Source organism: Heterocephalus glaber, unplaced genomic scaffold (assembly GCF_053883595.1).
Source record: "Heterocephalus glaber isolate CG9 unplaced genomic scaffold, H.glaber_assembly_v1.0 deba00000474, whole genome shotgun sequence".
NCBI classification, from domain to species: Eukaryota; Metazoa; Chordata; class Mammalia; order Rodentia; family Bathyergidae; genus Heterocephalus; species Heterocephalus glaber.
In genome coordinates, this window is record NW_028258146.1 from 383,161 (window position 1) to 396,310 (window position 13,150).

A 13,150-nucleotide genomic window follows, 5' to 3' on the forward strand; every position below is an offset into this window, starting at 1 on the left:
ATTAACTCAATCATCATGGCAGATCCATGGGTTAGATATTCATATCATCCTCATTTTGCGAAAGGGTAAACTGGTCCAAGGTGGTTAGCTGATTTGCTCATCGTTTCTCTCGTTATTCAGTAGGTGAGGGATAGAGGTAGGATTCAAATCTGGATGGCCCTTACTGAACTTTTTCTTTTGGGTACCAGGGATCAAACTTGGGTCCTTGCGCTTGTGAGGCAGGTGCTGGAAACACTGAGCTAAATCTCCGGCCTGATTGCTGAACTTTTGAACATCAGGATATATTGCCTTCCTCATTAGATCATGAATATTACGTATAAGGTAATATATGTATAAGGCAATAAACCACATGGTAAACTATATAGCAGGGAAATTGAGTGTCTTAAAACCACATCTAAGAGTTTGCACATCTTTTTATCATGTACCATGTCTGACTCAACCACCTAGCCATTCACTGACCAAGAACTCAGCACCTCACACAGCAGCTCATTCTAGTTTTGGACAGTGAGGATTAGAAGAAATAGCTTCATGGAGTTGAAGTCTTAATCCCATCAGTTCTGGAGAGGGGTCTCACTCCTGTCTTCTAAAATCACCTGGACATTGTGGACTTGTCTAATTTCTCATTCAGAGATCAGTTCTTCAAGTTATTTGTGGACAGCACTTCTCTCCCCCCCCCCCCCAATATTCCTGTTTTCACAGTAAATTTCCCACTTTTCTTTCTGGTTCCTATTCCTTCAACCCCCACCCTTTTGATTATTTCATTTTTCTTTTGACAGATAAGCTCCCTAAGATTAATGATAAACATTTATCAAGCCTTCAGCAAAATGAAAAATTGTCTTTAAATGGGTTTCTGAGGATATAACCTGAAGCCTCTGGTGGAATTACTTCCAGATCTGTTCCTGTGACCTATGTTAGGGCAAATCTCTCCCTGTTCAACTAGTCTGGTGATCTTGTCTCAACAGTATATTACTATATAATGCAGGTATGCTTTTTTTTTTTTTTGTACCAGGGATCGAACTCGGGGCCTTGCACTTGCGAGGCAAGTGGTGGTACCACTGAGCTAAATCCCTGATACTACTACAAGTATTCTTGTAAAGTAATATATGTTTATTACTTTAGCATCATTTGATTTGTTTCTAGTGACTCTGTCCTATTGGTATTTAAAGATTTATACAATGTAGGATTTAATTTTTTTACATTAATTCCCTCATCATTACTATGTGCTGATGTAGTTTAGACTGATGATTTTCCTTCTTAGCCTAGTGTCATGGGCAGAATCAATCTCCCTTTCTTCTTATATCCTAACTTTGTTGATAAATATACTAATTAGAATATGACCAGATCCAGAAGCTTGAAGCACTTGGCCAATACTTTCTGAGATTAGTTATATACAAGCTATTCATTGGTAGAACTATACAATGTTGTTGTTCACCTTTTGCCTGTTTCTCTTCGGAACAGAAAAAAGGACTTTTTCAATGACAGAAATCAATATATGCTAAATCTGCATGTCCAGCTATTGCTCTTAAGAGAGAAGATGAGATCAGCATGGCCTGCCTTTTTTAAAGTTTTTAAAAAATTTTTTAATTGACACAAAATAATTATACATACTTAAAGGGGTATAGGTTGATATTTCAATACATGTATATAATAACTAATGATTAAATAAGAGCAATTAGCATATCTATCACTTCAAATATTTATTTCTTTGTAGTGAGAATATTCAAAATCTTTTTTATTTTAGCTATTATGAAATAGTCCTGCCTCGTTTGTATTGAATCTGTGGGTTGTTGGTGCTTGTCTTTTCTAAATTCTCAAAATATTTAGTAAACCACTTCAGGATTCCTCTGTGGATTAATATCAACTTTATTAGTCTGTTGTTTCCAGGATCTACCTTATTTTTCTTTTTAAAAAGTCAAGGCGATATTGTCTGTCTTTATTCTCCACTCTTTCTAATTTTTCAAGGATTCCTACCTGATGTGTAATCATATAAATGTGTCAGCGTTCTGAGATGTAATTTGGCTAGGTTAGACTATACAAGATTATATAAAAAGAACCATTTATTTGTCTCCTTACCTGGTGTGTACTACATTTTCTTGTTGTCTCTCTCTCTCTCTCTCTTTTTGTTTGTTGGTTAAATACTTTTATTGGTACATTTTAGGTATACCATATGTTTACATTTATCATTGGGTGCTTGTACCTGTACATGATGTATCTTTGTTCTTATTTTTTCCCCATTACCTGTGCACCCTTCACCCCCTCCACCCTTCCCTATTTACATAGACTCTGTTTCCATTTTTTTCTTTTCTCATAATTTTTCCTTTCCCTTCTTTGCTTTCCCCTCCCCCTCCCACTTCCCCTACCCCTTTGGACCTTTTCTTCCTATTTCAAATTATCAATTATTCATTTTAATCATTTTAATCCTTATTTACACTTTCAGTTTCTCACACTAGAGAAACTATTCACAGAACTAGAGAAAACAATCCAAAAATTCATTTGGAACCAGAAGAGACCTAGGAATAGCAAAACCAATTCTAGGCAACAGAGACATGACGGGGGTATCACAATCCCCAATTGAAAACTATACTACAAAGCTACTGTGATAAAACCAGCATGGTTCTGGCAAAGAAACAGAGCTGAGGATCAGTGAAATAGATTAGAAGATGCAGAAACAACTCCAGACATACTCAGCCACCTCATCTTTGACAAAGGATCCAACCACCCTCACTGGAGGAAAGATAGCCTCTTTAATAAATGGTGTTGGAAAAACTGGATTTCAACCTGCCAAAGATTAAAACTAGATTCATATCTATCACCATGCACTAAACTAAGATTGAAGTGGATTAAAGATCTAAATATTAAAACAGAAACACTAAACTTGTTAGAAGATGAGTTAGGTAGAACTACTGTTGTCTCTTTTTGTCTGTTAGTTTCAGGTTCAAAACCCTTCACCTTAATATAAAAAATCAAAATTAAGAATTGATGTAGTATTTACTTCCTTTCTGTCATTGTCTTAAGTGATGACATAACATTTTTCTTTTTCTTTTTCTTAAAACTAAAAATTTCCTAAAACAAGTAAATAAAAACCAAGTAGGGGCTGGGGATTTAGCTCAGTGGTTCTGATGCCTGCCTCGAAAGCGCAAGGTCCTGAGTTCGATCCCGGGTACCAAAAAAAAAAAAAAAGAAAGAAAAAAAGAGAGCCAAAGCCTATTTGTATTCTCTTGCACTTTCCCTAGCTGTGTGTGCATTTTATTTATGAACCCTTGTCTGCTTTTCCATTGGGTAGACAGACTTAACTAAAAACAAAACCAACATTAAACATGAACTCATCAAGAGCTTGCTTTGGTGCCAGATTATTTTGTTCCATTACCAGGCCAGTGAGAATGTAACTTTAGCCACTGCCTAATCTTGTCTTAACTTTTCGAAATCCAAGCACATATGGCATTCTGCTCCAGGAATTTATGAATCCTGAGTAAATTTCTACATGCTCCCAAGATTTATAATGAAATGGTAAGACACTAATGTTTCCTCAGTGGTAGATATTTGCTTATCTCTTTGTCTTACTCAGTTTTGTGTTGCTATAACTGAATACCACACCTAGTAAATTATAAAGAAAATTAAAAAAAAAATTTTTACAGTTCTGGAGGTCAGGAAGTCCAAGATCAAGGGGCTCACATCTGGTGAGGGTCTTCTTGTTGCCTTATCTCATGGTAGAAGGGGAAAGAGTGAGAGAGCACTTTAGAAAGAGAACTCTCAGGTTCAAGCCCTTTTATAATTACCATTAAAGCATTCTCAACAGTGAGGCCTTCATCAGCTAAACACTTCCCATTTGGCCCCATTTCCTAACACTAATGTGTTGGGTGTTAAGTTCCCAGCACATGCTTTCTGGGGAACACAATCAAACAGAGTCTGTTTCATCCCAGCTCAGCATGTTTTTGGAATGAATGTCTGCGAATTAAATTGATTCTATATGCAACGTGCCACTTACAACACACAAGCCTCTGTGCTAGGCACTGTGGTAGAATAAACCAGAAGATAACTGTCCTTTGATCATAGTGTACTGATTTAAATGGAAGTAGAAAATATTCACATATTAAGACAAAAATAGATGGAGTCCTCATTTCTGTGTCCAGTTGCACTGCTTGTGATTTAATAATTTTCTTGGGCCGTCTTCAGTGAGTGAGTTCTGTGTTGTGTTGGTGACTGACTGCTTCCTGGCTGCTCCCCAAGGCCTCAGCCAAGGCTCAGCCAACCTCCACTCAGAGGCTACCAATCTGTCCCCTTAGACTCAGAAGATGGAAGGAAAGATGCATATTTCCTGCTTCTAGGTTCCTCAGATTTTGGCACTGATGACTCCTCCTTGGTAGCTATCATTAGACATCTTGATGGCAGGGCAGGAATCCCTTGGAGGGAGGTTCATTGGATTGTATATACCTGAAATCACACGTAGGGCGCAGATTGTGCATGGCTTAAATAGAGTGCTATCCATTAAGGCTTTGTGGACATCCTCAATATTTATCTCTGTTTCTGGGTTATCTCATAGTCTTATTGAGAAAAAACCACACTCCCTCAGAAGGAAGTCCAGGTACTAGAAAAGAAGAAGGAGAGAGTGGGTGATTTAACAAGCTCCAAGCATCACTAGTCATGGTTGGTTATTCAAGGTTAAAACCCTTTTTATCCAATTAACAATTTAACTAATGGCCCTCATGGTTACTTGTAAAAGGAGTGTGTGTGTGTGTGTGTGAGTGAATTCATGCTTTTTTTGTCTCATATAAAAATAATTTTCAAAAATTCTACTAAGCTATCATGGCCAAGTTGCAACTAACACTTATACATTACTCAGCAGCTTCTAGCTATAGAACCTCACTGTAGAACATTCATATTGAACGGTGCTCTTGTGATTTTATATAAAATCTTTATTGTTCTGCAGATCCTCTTCCCTCCCGCTCCTCCTTCTTCATTTTCCAGTCAATCAGTCAAAATTTGAAGCGAAATTTTATTCTTCCACAAGATGCTCCAGATTTTTTGTTATGCTATCAAGGTTTTGTGTATCAGGTGGTTAATGTACACCCTGAAATTCTGGCCTTCACTGTTGGACATATAGGTAGGGCCCTGGGAAGCTGGAGGAGACAGATGAGGTGGGAGGTGGGGATTGGCTCAGGAAGTCCCATGAGTCAATGTTCACTCAGAGGCAGTCTCCTGGTCTGCATACCACACCTAGTAAATAATAGTATTTCTCTACTAATAGCATTTCTTTATTTTTCATTATTTCAGTCTTCAACTTGGGATTAATTCTAGTTGTATGAATGACATTTGGCTCTCATATAACCATTCATGGGCTCAGTTTCCTCATCTATAAGACAGAAAGATTGGACTCCCCACATGATCTCTCAGAATGCAACGAGCTCTCTAATCCTTTTTTGAATTTGCTGAATATTAATGATAACTTTTGTTCCCTTAACCAACAGATCATGTTGTTCATTAATACTAAAAAGATAACTAGAGACTATAAAAACCTACAGAAGCCACTGTAGTGTAATTTTAAAGGCCTATCTAAATATAAACCAGTCAATCATTGTACAGACAGCTTCATGATCTCTGGTAGCTCCTTAAACAATAAGAACTTTTAATAGTAGATTCAGTCAACTGGACATATCAGAGGCTCTGGGTCCTCTTTGTATCTTCAAATCCACTTTTGCTGAAGTTCTGCTGAGGTCCCTTAGGCGTTCTCTAAAAACTGTAGTTTTTACCTCCTAGTGCTGACATTACAGGTGTGTGCCTCCACTCCCAACTTACTTTTCCCATCTCTTATCTTCTTTAATCTTGGTATCTGTGGGATGTAGATACTGTTTTCTCTTTTCTTTAGATTGAAGATGAAAAGTCTAGCAGCTCAGAAAGTTCCTGTAACTTGCTACAGGTTATTCAATAATAAATTGTGAAAGAATTAAGTAATTTGTGTTTATTTCTAAAATGAAGTTACTTTCATGGATTTTGAGACATGAGCTTAGTTTACTTCAGTGGTTCTCAAAGGTGTTTCCCTGCCCACAGCACCAGCACACCTGGGAACTTGCTAAAATGGAAGTTCTTCCTCCCTCAGCCCAGACTTCCCAAATCAGGAACTCTGGGGCTGGGGTAGGGTCCAGTAGTCTGTCTTAACTAATTCCTGGGATTTCAATGCACACTTAGGTCTGAGAATCACTGGCTTATCTCTATCCTCTTGAGCCTGTTCTGCTTTTTATCTACTAATAGCAACTGCCTTAGAGGTTCAGTACACGGAGAAGGATGTTTTTGGTCATCCTGCATGTATCCTATCTCCTTGAGATCCAGCACATTTATGTGCTCTCTTAGTTTTTGACTTTTTGGATAATAAAACATTTCTAGCCAGTGCCCTTTGCAATGGTTTTGATGAATGTCCCTAAAGGTCCATGTGTTGAAGGCTTGATCCCCAGGGTGATATTATTGGGAGATGAGGCCGTGTGGGAGGTTGTTAGATCATTGAGGGAGGACCTTTGAAGGAGGTAGAGGGCCTTTTCCCTTCCTCTTCTTGGTCCATGAGATGAAGTTTTCTCTGCCATATGCTTCCCACCATTCTCCTCCCACAGGCCCAAAGCAATAGGTCTGTCTAATCTTGAGTTGGAAGTTTCAAAACCATGAGCCAAAATAAACCCTTTCTCTTTATAAGTTAATTGTCTTGGGTATTAAGTTATAGTGATGCAAAGCTGACAAGTACACCCGTGTCTTCTCACTTGCTCCAAAAGGCAAATTGGTGACTTGGAAACTCATTAATATCTTATAAGAAAAAGCTTTTTTTATTTAACTTTGCCAACAAATGTCACACAGGTTGACTAACCCTTATTCCAAACAATAAGTGTGTCAGATTTCAGATGTTTCAGATTTTGGAATATTTGCATATACACCATGAGATGTCTTGTAGATGGGCCTGAGTCTACAAAATTCATGGATATTTTATATATACCTTACACACATAGCCTGAAGGAAATTTTATATACTATTTAAAATAATTTGTATGCCCAACAAAGTTTTAACAGTATGAAAGTTTCCACTTGTGGCATCACATCAACACAAGTTTTGGAATTTGGAAATCTTACAATTTTGTTTCTTTGGATTAGGGGTGCTGTCTGTATCATGTGATGAGAAAGCAATGGATAACGCAGCACAGCTGCTGCTGCTGATAACCACACTTGACATGGGGTGAAAGTCCCTTCATTTGACTCTAGCAGCTACCCATGAGCCAGATGAGATGATGCTCTCTATTTCATGAAAGGGGAGGAGCAGGCTGAGAGTGACAACTGAATTATCCAGGGACACAAAGCTGCTTCATAGCAGGTCCCAGCTTCATCCCATTCCTCCCACTCTGAAGCCTGTGATTTTTCCTGAGTCAGGGCAGGTGGCTGTTGGAGAGACAGAAGGGCTGGGCTGAGACCAGGACAGTCTTAGGGCCTCTGGTGCTGCATGAGTCAGAACAGCAGAGCTGGGAGAGGGTGATGCATGGTCTTTTACCAAGCCAGCAGCAGCCATGGCTTCTGGGCTTCTTCATACCATGTGGGAGGGAAAGATAAACAAATGGAGGTGGAGGTGGGATTGAGGAGGGGATTAAATGAGAATCACAAATCAGAATGAAAGGAGCAGAAAGGAAATCAAGGACTGGCATGAATCCTTTGGCCTGCTTGTAGCCTGTATATTTGAGACCTCTCCAGAACTATGTCTCATCCCCAAAGTCCTTCCTGGAGAGATTTTTTTCACCCCTGGACTCCTGTCCCTCACCTAGATGATATATATTTGCTTGCCTGCCTCTTTATGTACCCATATGTGACTTCCCCGAAATGGCCTAATCTCTCTGGCCATCTTGTCCTGCTCTCCTCTGAAGCCACATCCTCCTTTGGAACACCAGATCCCAAATGGCTTCACTCTCATACCTCAACCAGGCACATGGTTTAGCCCCTTCAGGAGGCAAGATTCAGAGAGGCAGCAAGGAGGATAGCAAGGAGCTGCTTTCTTTTTCTCTCTCACTTGCTGGCTGCAGGGCATCCTTCATCCCTCTGTTCTCAGGAGTTTACCTGTGTCTCTTCTTCAAGGAGCTGTTTAGAAAAAGAGCTGTTGAGTATGGTGACAACAAATCATCATCCCTCACTGTTTGAGGAGAATCATGTGGGTACATGGATGTGTTTCAGGGGGCAGGATGGAGAATGAACTGAGACTAATGTCTGAAATTCTACCTATTGAGTTCTGATGGAGTCAGGTAAAAAGCTGTGCATGAATGTGCATGTGTTTGTGTGTGCACATGTGTGTGTGTGTGTGTAGCATTATGCAGTAGTGCAAAGTGAGATGAGGTGAGAGAGCAGAAGTCCTCATACTCCATCATCCTGCAGGGTAGAGATCATGTGTCTTCTACAGATTAGGAAATTGGAGTTTAGAGAGGACTGAGTGGGCTGTCCAGGCGACATAGCCAGTAAGGAGCAAAGATGAGATTTGAGCCAAGTCTCTCTCTCCCAAGTGCGTGCCCCTCTGTGGAGCCACAGTCAGCGCTCAGATGTGAAATGAAGACTGAGTTGGGTGATTGTGAGCCAGTCTCACAGATCAAAATCCTAATAGATTTGAACCTTTAAAAAGAAGCTATTTAAGGGCCAGGGATTTAGCTCAGTGGTGCTGCTGCCTGCCTCACAAGCACAAGAGCCTGAGTTCGATTCCCAGTACCATTAAAAAAAAAAGAAGCTATTTTAGCTCAAAGCTCTTCCCATCTTATGCATTCTGGTTTTGAGCTTCCCTCTTCTGCCACCTCCTTTGGTGAATTAGATGAATTAGATGTTAATTATCTCTGTCTTTTTACACTTTTCTCAGAAAGGGTGAGCTTCTAGAATTGATTTCATTCCTAACCCCAGCATGTGACTGGTATTCCCAGCCCACACCCAGTGATGATTTTTACTGCTTTTCTCTAACTGTGCTTGGTCTTTTGAGATGAATGCTAGCAATCCATACATTAATGCACACTTGTTGGTTTCATCTAGCATAATACCAATGATAACAATAATAACAGCAGAAACAACTGGTCTCCTAGATGTTCTCTAATCTGAGAAGATAGGTATGATTTTCATTATCTGTCTTAATTTCTTCCATTTGCATAAGTAAGGAGGAGAAACTGAGGCTCAGGGAGGCCAGGTAGCTTAAGATTATTTGTCTCTCAAGTAATGGAGTCAGTTTGAAGGTAGTCTTGTCTGAAGTAGGAAGTGTATCTCAGTGGGCCTGGATGACTATTGTCAGATTTGATACAGTAACTTTTTTCCAGTTTTATTTTTTGTTTTGAAAAATATCAAAACCATAAAAAGCTGAAAGAATAGAACAATGAACACTCAGATACTAGATACTCTTCTTCATCCACATTCACCAATTATTAGCATTCAGTTACATTTGCTATTGAATATTTTAAGAAGCCCAATGAGACCCTTAACTCCCTCTGGGTCATAACTGAAAGCAGAAGTAAACTTTCTGTTTGCGTCTCCCTAAGTTGCCATGTATACTTGTTTATGGATTTGGGTCTAATGGCCCAGTTCATCACTCCTGAATGTCACAAGCCAGAGCTGAAGGGTAAAGATCTCAGAAAACAGGTAAGATTTACATTTTCATGTCATTTTTCTATTAAAAATTACCCAAACATATATTACCTCTTTATATGCACCTCAGTGTAGTATATGCACACTTACACACATTGTACTGGACTTCAATTGTTTGCCAGAATCAGTAATTGCAATGACAATACAGACATTCATCCTTATCTACAATTTAGTTTTCTGAAGTTCCAGTTATCCTCAGTCAATCTTGGTCTGAATCATCAGTAACATCATCATCAGAAGAAGGGTGAGTACAATCAATAAGATATTCTGAGAGAGAGAATATTTACATAATTTATTCTACTATATTGTTATAATTGTACTACTTTATTATTCATTATTGTTGTAAATCTCTTACTGTGTGTATAATACATAAATTAAACTTTATCATGGGTATGTATGTGTAGGAAAAACAGTATATATAGGGTTTGGTGCAGTCCATAGTTTTAGGCATCCATAGGGATCTTGGACTGTATCCCCCAAGGAGAACAGGGGACAGCCATAATAATGATGATGCCAATAAGATAATAGCATATCCTGAGGGTTACATATGCATCAGGCAATCTTCTAAGTGCATTTAATCCTCATAAGAACTAAGAAGTAGGAATGATTGTTGTCTCTGCTTTGCAGAGGGGAAATTGAAGCTTAAAGGATTAAATAACCTGCCTGTGTTCACAGAGCTAGTAAGTAGTTGAGCTTGGGTCCAAACCCAGGAGTCTGGCTCAGAGCCAACACTCTTCACTGTTAAGCTGTACCACCTCTCGGGCACGTGGGTGGGCATGTGATTGAACCTGGAAATTGATCCCCCCCTCCCCCCCGTGTATTTTCAAGCCAAGAGAAATTTTTTTATACTAAAGAGTGGTTTTCTGCCGGTTTCTGGTTAACATTCTGAAGGAATTAAGTAAATTAAATTTATGTTAATAATCTGTCATTTTATTTGGTAATTACTTATGAAACTGAATGTAAATATATTTAAGATCATTGAGATAGCTTTTTTTTTTTTGACCGCTACATTTTACTTTATTTTTGCACACAAGGAAAACAACCAATTGATTACGCAGTTCCAGAACTCTTAGTGTTCATTGATCAAGAAGAAAATGAGGTCAGAAGGCAAACTCTTCATTTCTTCCAAAACATATTACAAGTATCACAGACATCAAATCAGCACATACAACACTGGTGTTCGACACAGAGAGCTCAAGCAGAAGGGTGAGGAGTACTGAAGGGCCACAGGGGTCAGGGTGGGGGCAGTGCTCCCACAAGCTTCACTCTACCCAAGTAGCTCACATCCCAGGCTCATCACATCCTTCTATGTCTTTTTTTTTTTGGTACTGGAGATCGAACTCAGGGCCTTGTGCTTGTGAAGCAGGCGCCGGAACCACTGAGCTAAATCCCCGGCCCCCTTCTATGTCAAAGTGACTAAAACATGCAGAAATCCTAGCTGGATGTCTGTAATCCCAGCACTCAGGAGGCTGAAGCAGGAGGATTCCCCTGAGTTCAAGGCCAGCCTGGGCTACACAGTGAGACCTTGTCTCAAAAAAAAAAAAAAAAAAAGGAGAAAAAGGCAGCAATCCTGGCAGCTCCCTATTTGCCCAGCTGTGCTTCATATGGTATTTTCATAAGCCATGCTCTGGTTCAAATTCTGTACAGGAAGTTCCCACTGCTGTCAAAGAACTCCTGCCCCTTCTGCACTACTTTGCTGTTAAAGTTCTGGTCACCTAGCTCATCCGCCTTCCACTCTTCCAGCTTCTTGTCACTTGGCAAGAAATTACTGTCAGTGTTTCTGGTGCCCACACAATCACTGATGGAGGACTTTGGCTTTCTCTGATGATCCGAGGCTACAGTGAAGGCACAAAGCTCCGCTTCCCCAGGCCCTGGCTTCCTTTGTTGCTTCCCTTCTGTCTCCATAGGGAATCTCTACTCTGAGTGCTGGGCTCTTGTATTGTCAGAGCTGTGCTGTGGCTCTGACCTCTGGATGAGGCTTCCAGGAAAGACTCCGATACAGCATGGCCTGCACCAAGGGGCTTTGTGCTATCTTCAGAGCCCTGCAGCTGCCGCACCAAGTGGGCAAGCCCAGGCTTTTTCAGGACTTTTTGATCCTGCTTCAGTTTCTGCTTCACAGTGGGTACAAATTTACTTTTTAAAAACCTCTGAATAACATCGGTGCGGACATCAAAGCCTTCAGCCAACCTGGGAACTGACCAGGAATCTGCAAATTCCTTGTATAAATACCTGTTGGTGCCCCTCTGTAATCCTAGCATTCTGGGAGGTTGAGGCAGGAGGAATGCAAGTTTGAGCCCAGCCTGGGCAATTTAGTGAGATCCGGATCTGGTCCATGGCTTCCCGAGTCAGGGTTCTGGGAGGGGGACCTGGCGGCTCCATTTGGCTCCAGATTTTCTGGAGTCAGATTGCTTTCTTCTGCCGTTTCAGGGTGCTAAGAGAGAGAACCAGTGGCAGAAGCCATGCGTGTAAGCAATATGGGTGTTGAAGAGTCTCGGGCTAAATCTCAGACAGCCCAGTCGACTTCTCAGTCCGCAAAGACAACTGAGCCATGTTTAGCAGTTTAGAGTGCTGTGTACACCGCCCCAGAATCTGAACACCTAAAACAATAACTGCCTGTAAGCAAGTCGAACTCTCTAAACGGATGATGAAATAACGTCACTAGCAAAGGGACCTGAAATCATTAGGAAATTGAACACCAGCCCTGCGGCCCTCACAACACGTAAAAAGAGAATACAGTAGGGCTGCTGCGGACCCGGAGGCAGGACACTCGGCGACAAGGGGGCGCGGGCCGGAGCGCCGGAACGCGGCGCGTTGCTTCAGGCTGAGGGCCTGCGAAGGAGCCGATACCTTTCCAACTCCTGCAGCTCCCGCTCCTCTGGCTCCCAGTCAGAATCGGGGTCGGGCTCGCGACCGGTAGGTCCTGGGCCTACCATCCCCCGAGTCACGAACCCAAGTCTCGCGACTGCTGCCCCGACACGGCCGGCCAACGAGAGGATCAAGGTAGCTGCCATGGCGACGAAAACCACCTTTCCAGACCCCGCGACTAGACCCTACAGGAAGCAGCGGGGCGGGCCCCGGAACGAGATAGCTTTTTATAACCAAACATTTATAAACGTAAGAAGTTTATGTTTATATTCATGAATATTTAAAGGGCATCAATACCAACAATTGAAATTCAACATCAAGCTTCAGAATATATTTTTTTCCTTTGAAAGAGAGACTATTTATTTCTTTAATTTGATTTAACAGCATTCTTGCTCTAGAAATGAGATGACGAACTCTTTCAGAATATATGGCAACTGCCTCCACATTTTGCAATGATAGGTTTAGGAGATTTACGGTAAAGTCATGTTTCCAAGGAGGTCAGTACAAAAAGCCAGGCTTCTACCGGCAGTTTCTGGAACAGATAAGTTTTCCATCTGGTAGTGCAGCCATTTACTTTTTCTCCAGGAGATGTTTATAAGACAAAACTCTCAAGTGGGGTATTTATTTGTTTCCCCTGTGCTTCTTCTGGTTTTTGGTGG

General features: G+C 40.8%; 1 pseudogene across 1 annotated transcript; it reads right to left on the reverse strand.

Moving 5' to 3' along the window:
• Positions 1-9,287: 9,287 nt before the first annotated feature.
• LOC101699714 (neugrin-like) lies at positions 9,288-12,695 on the reverse strand (annotated as a pseudogene). Its single transcript, XR_015448588.1, has 3 exons — positions 12,474-12,695; positions 11,950-12,057; positions 9,288-11,858 (listed from the first exon to the last, which is right to left on the reverse strand). The product of XR_015448588.1 is annotated as a neugrin-like (transcript).
• Between the last annotated feature and the right edge of the window lie 455 nt (positions 12,696-13,150).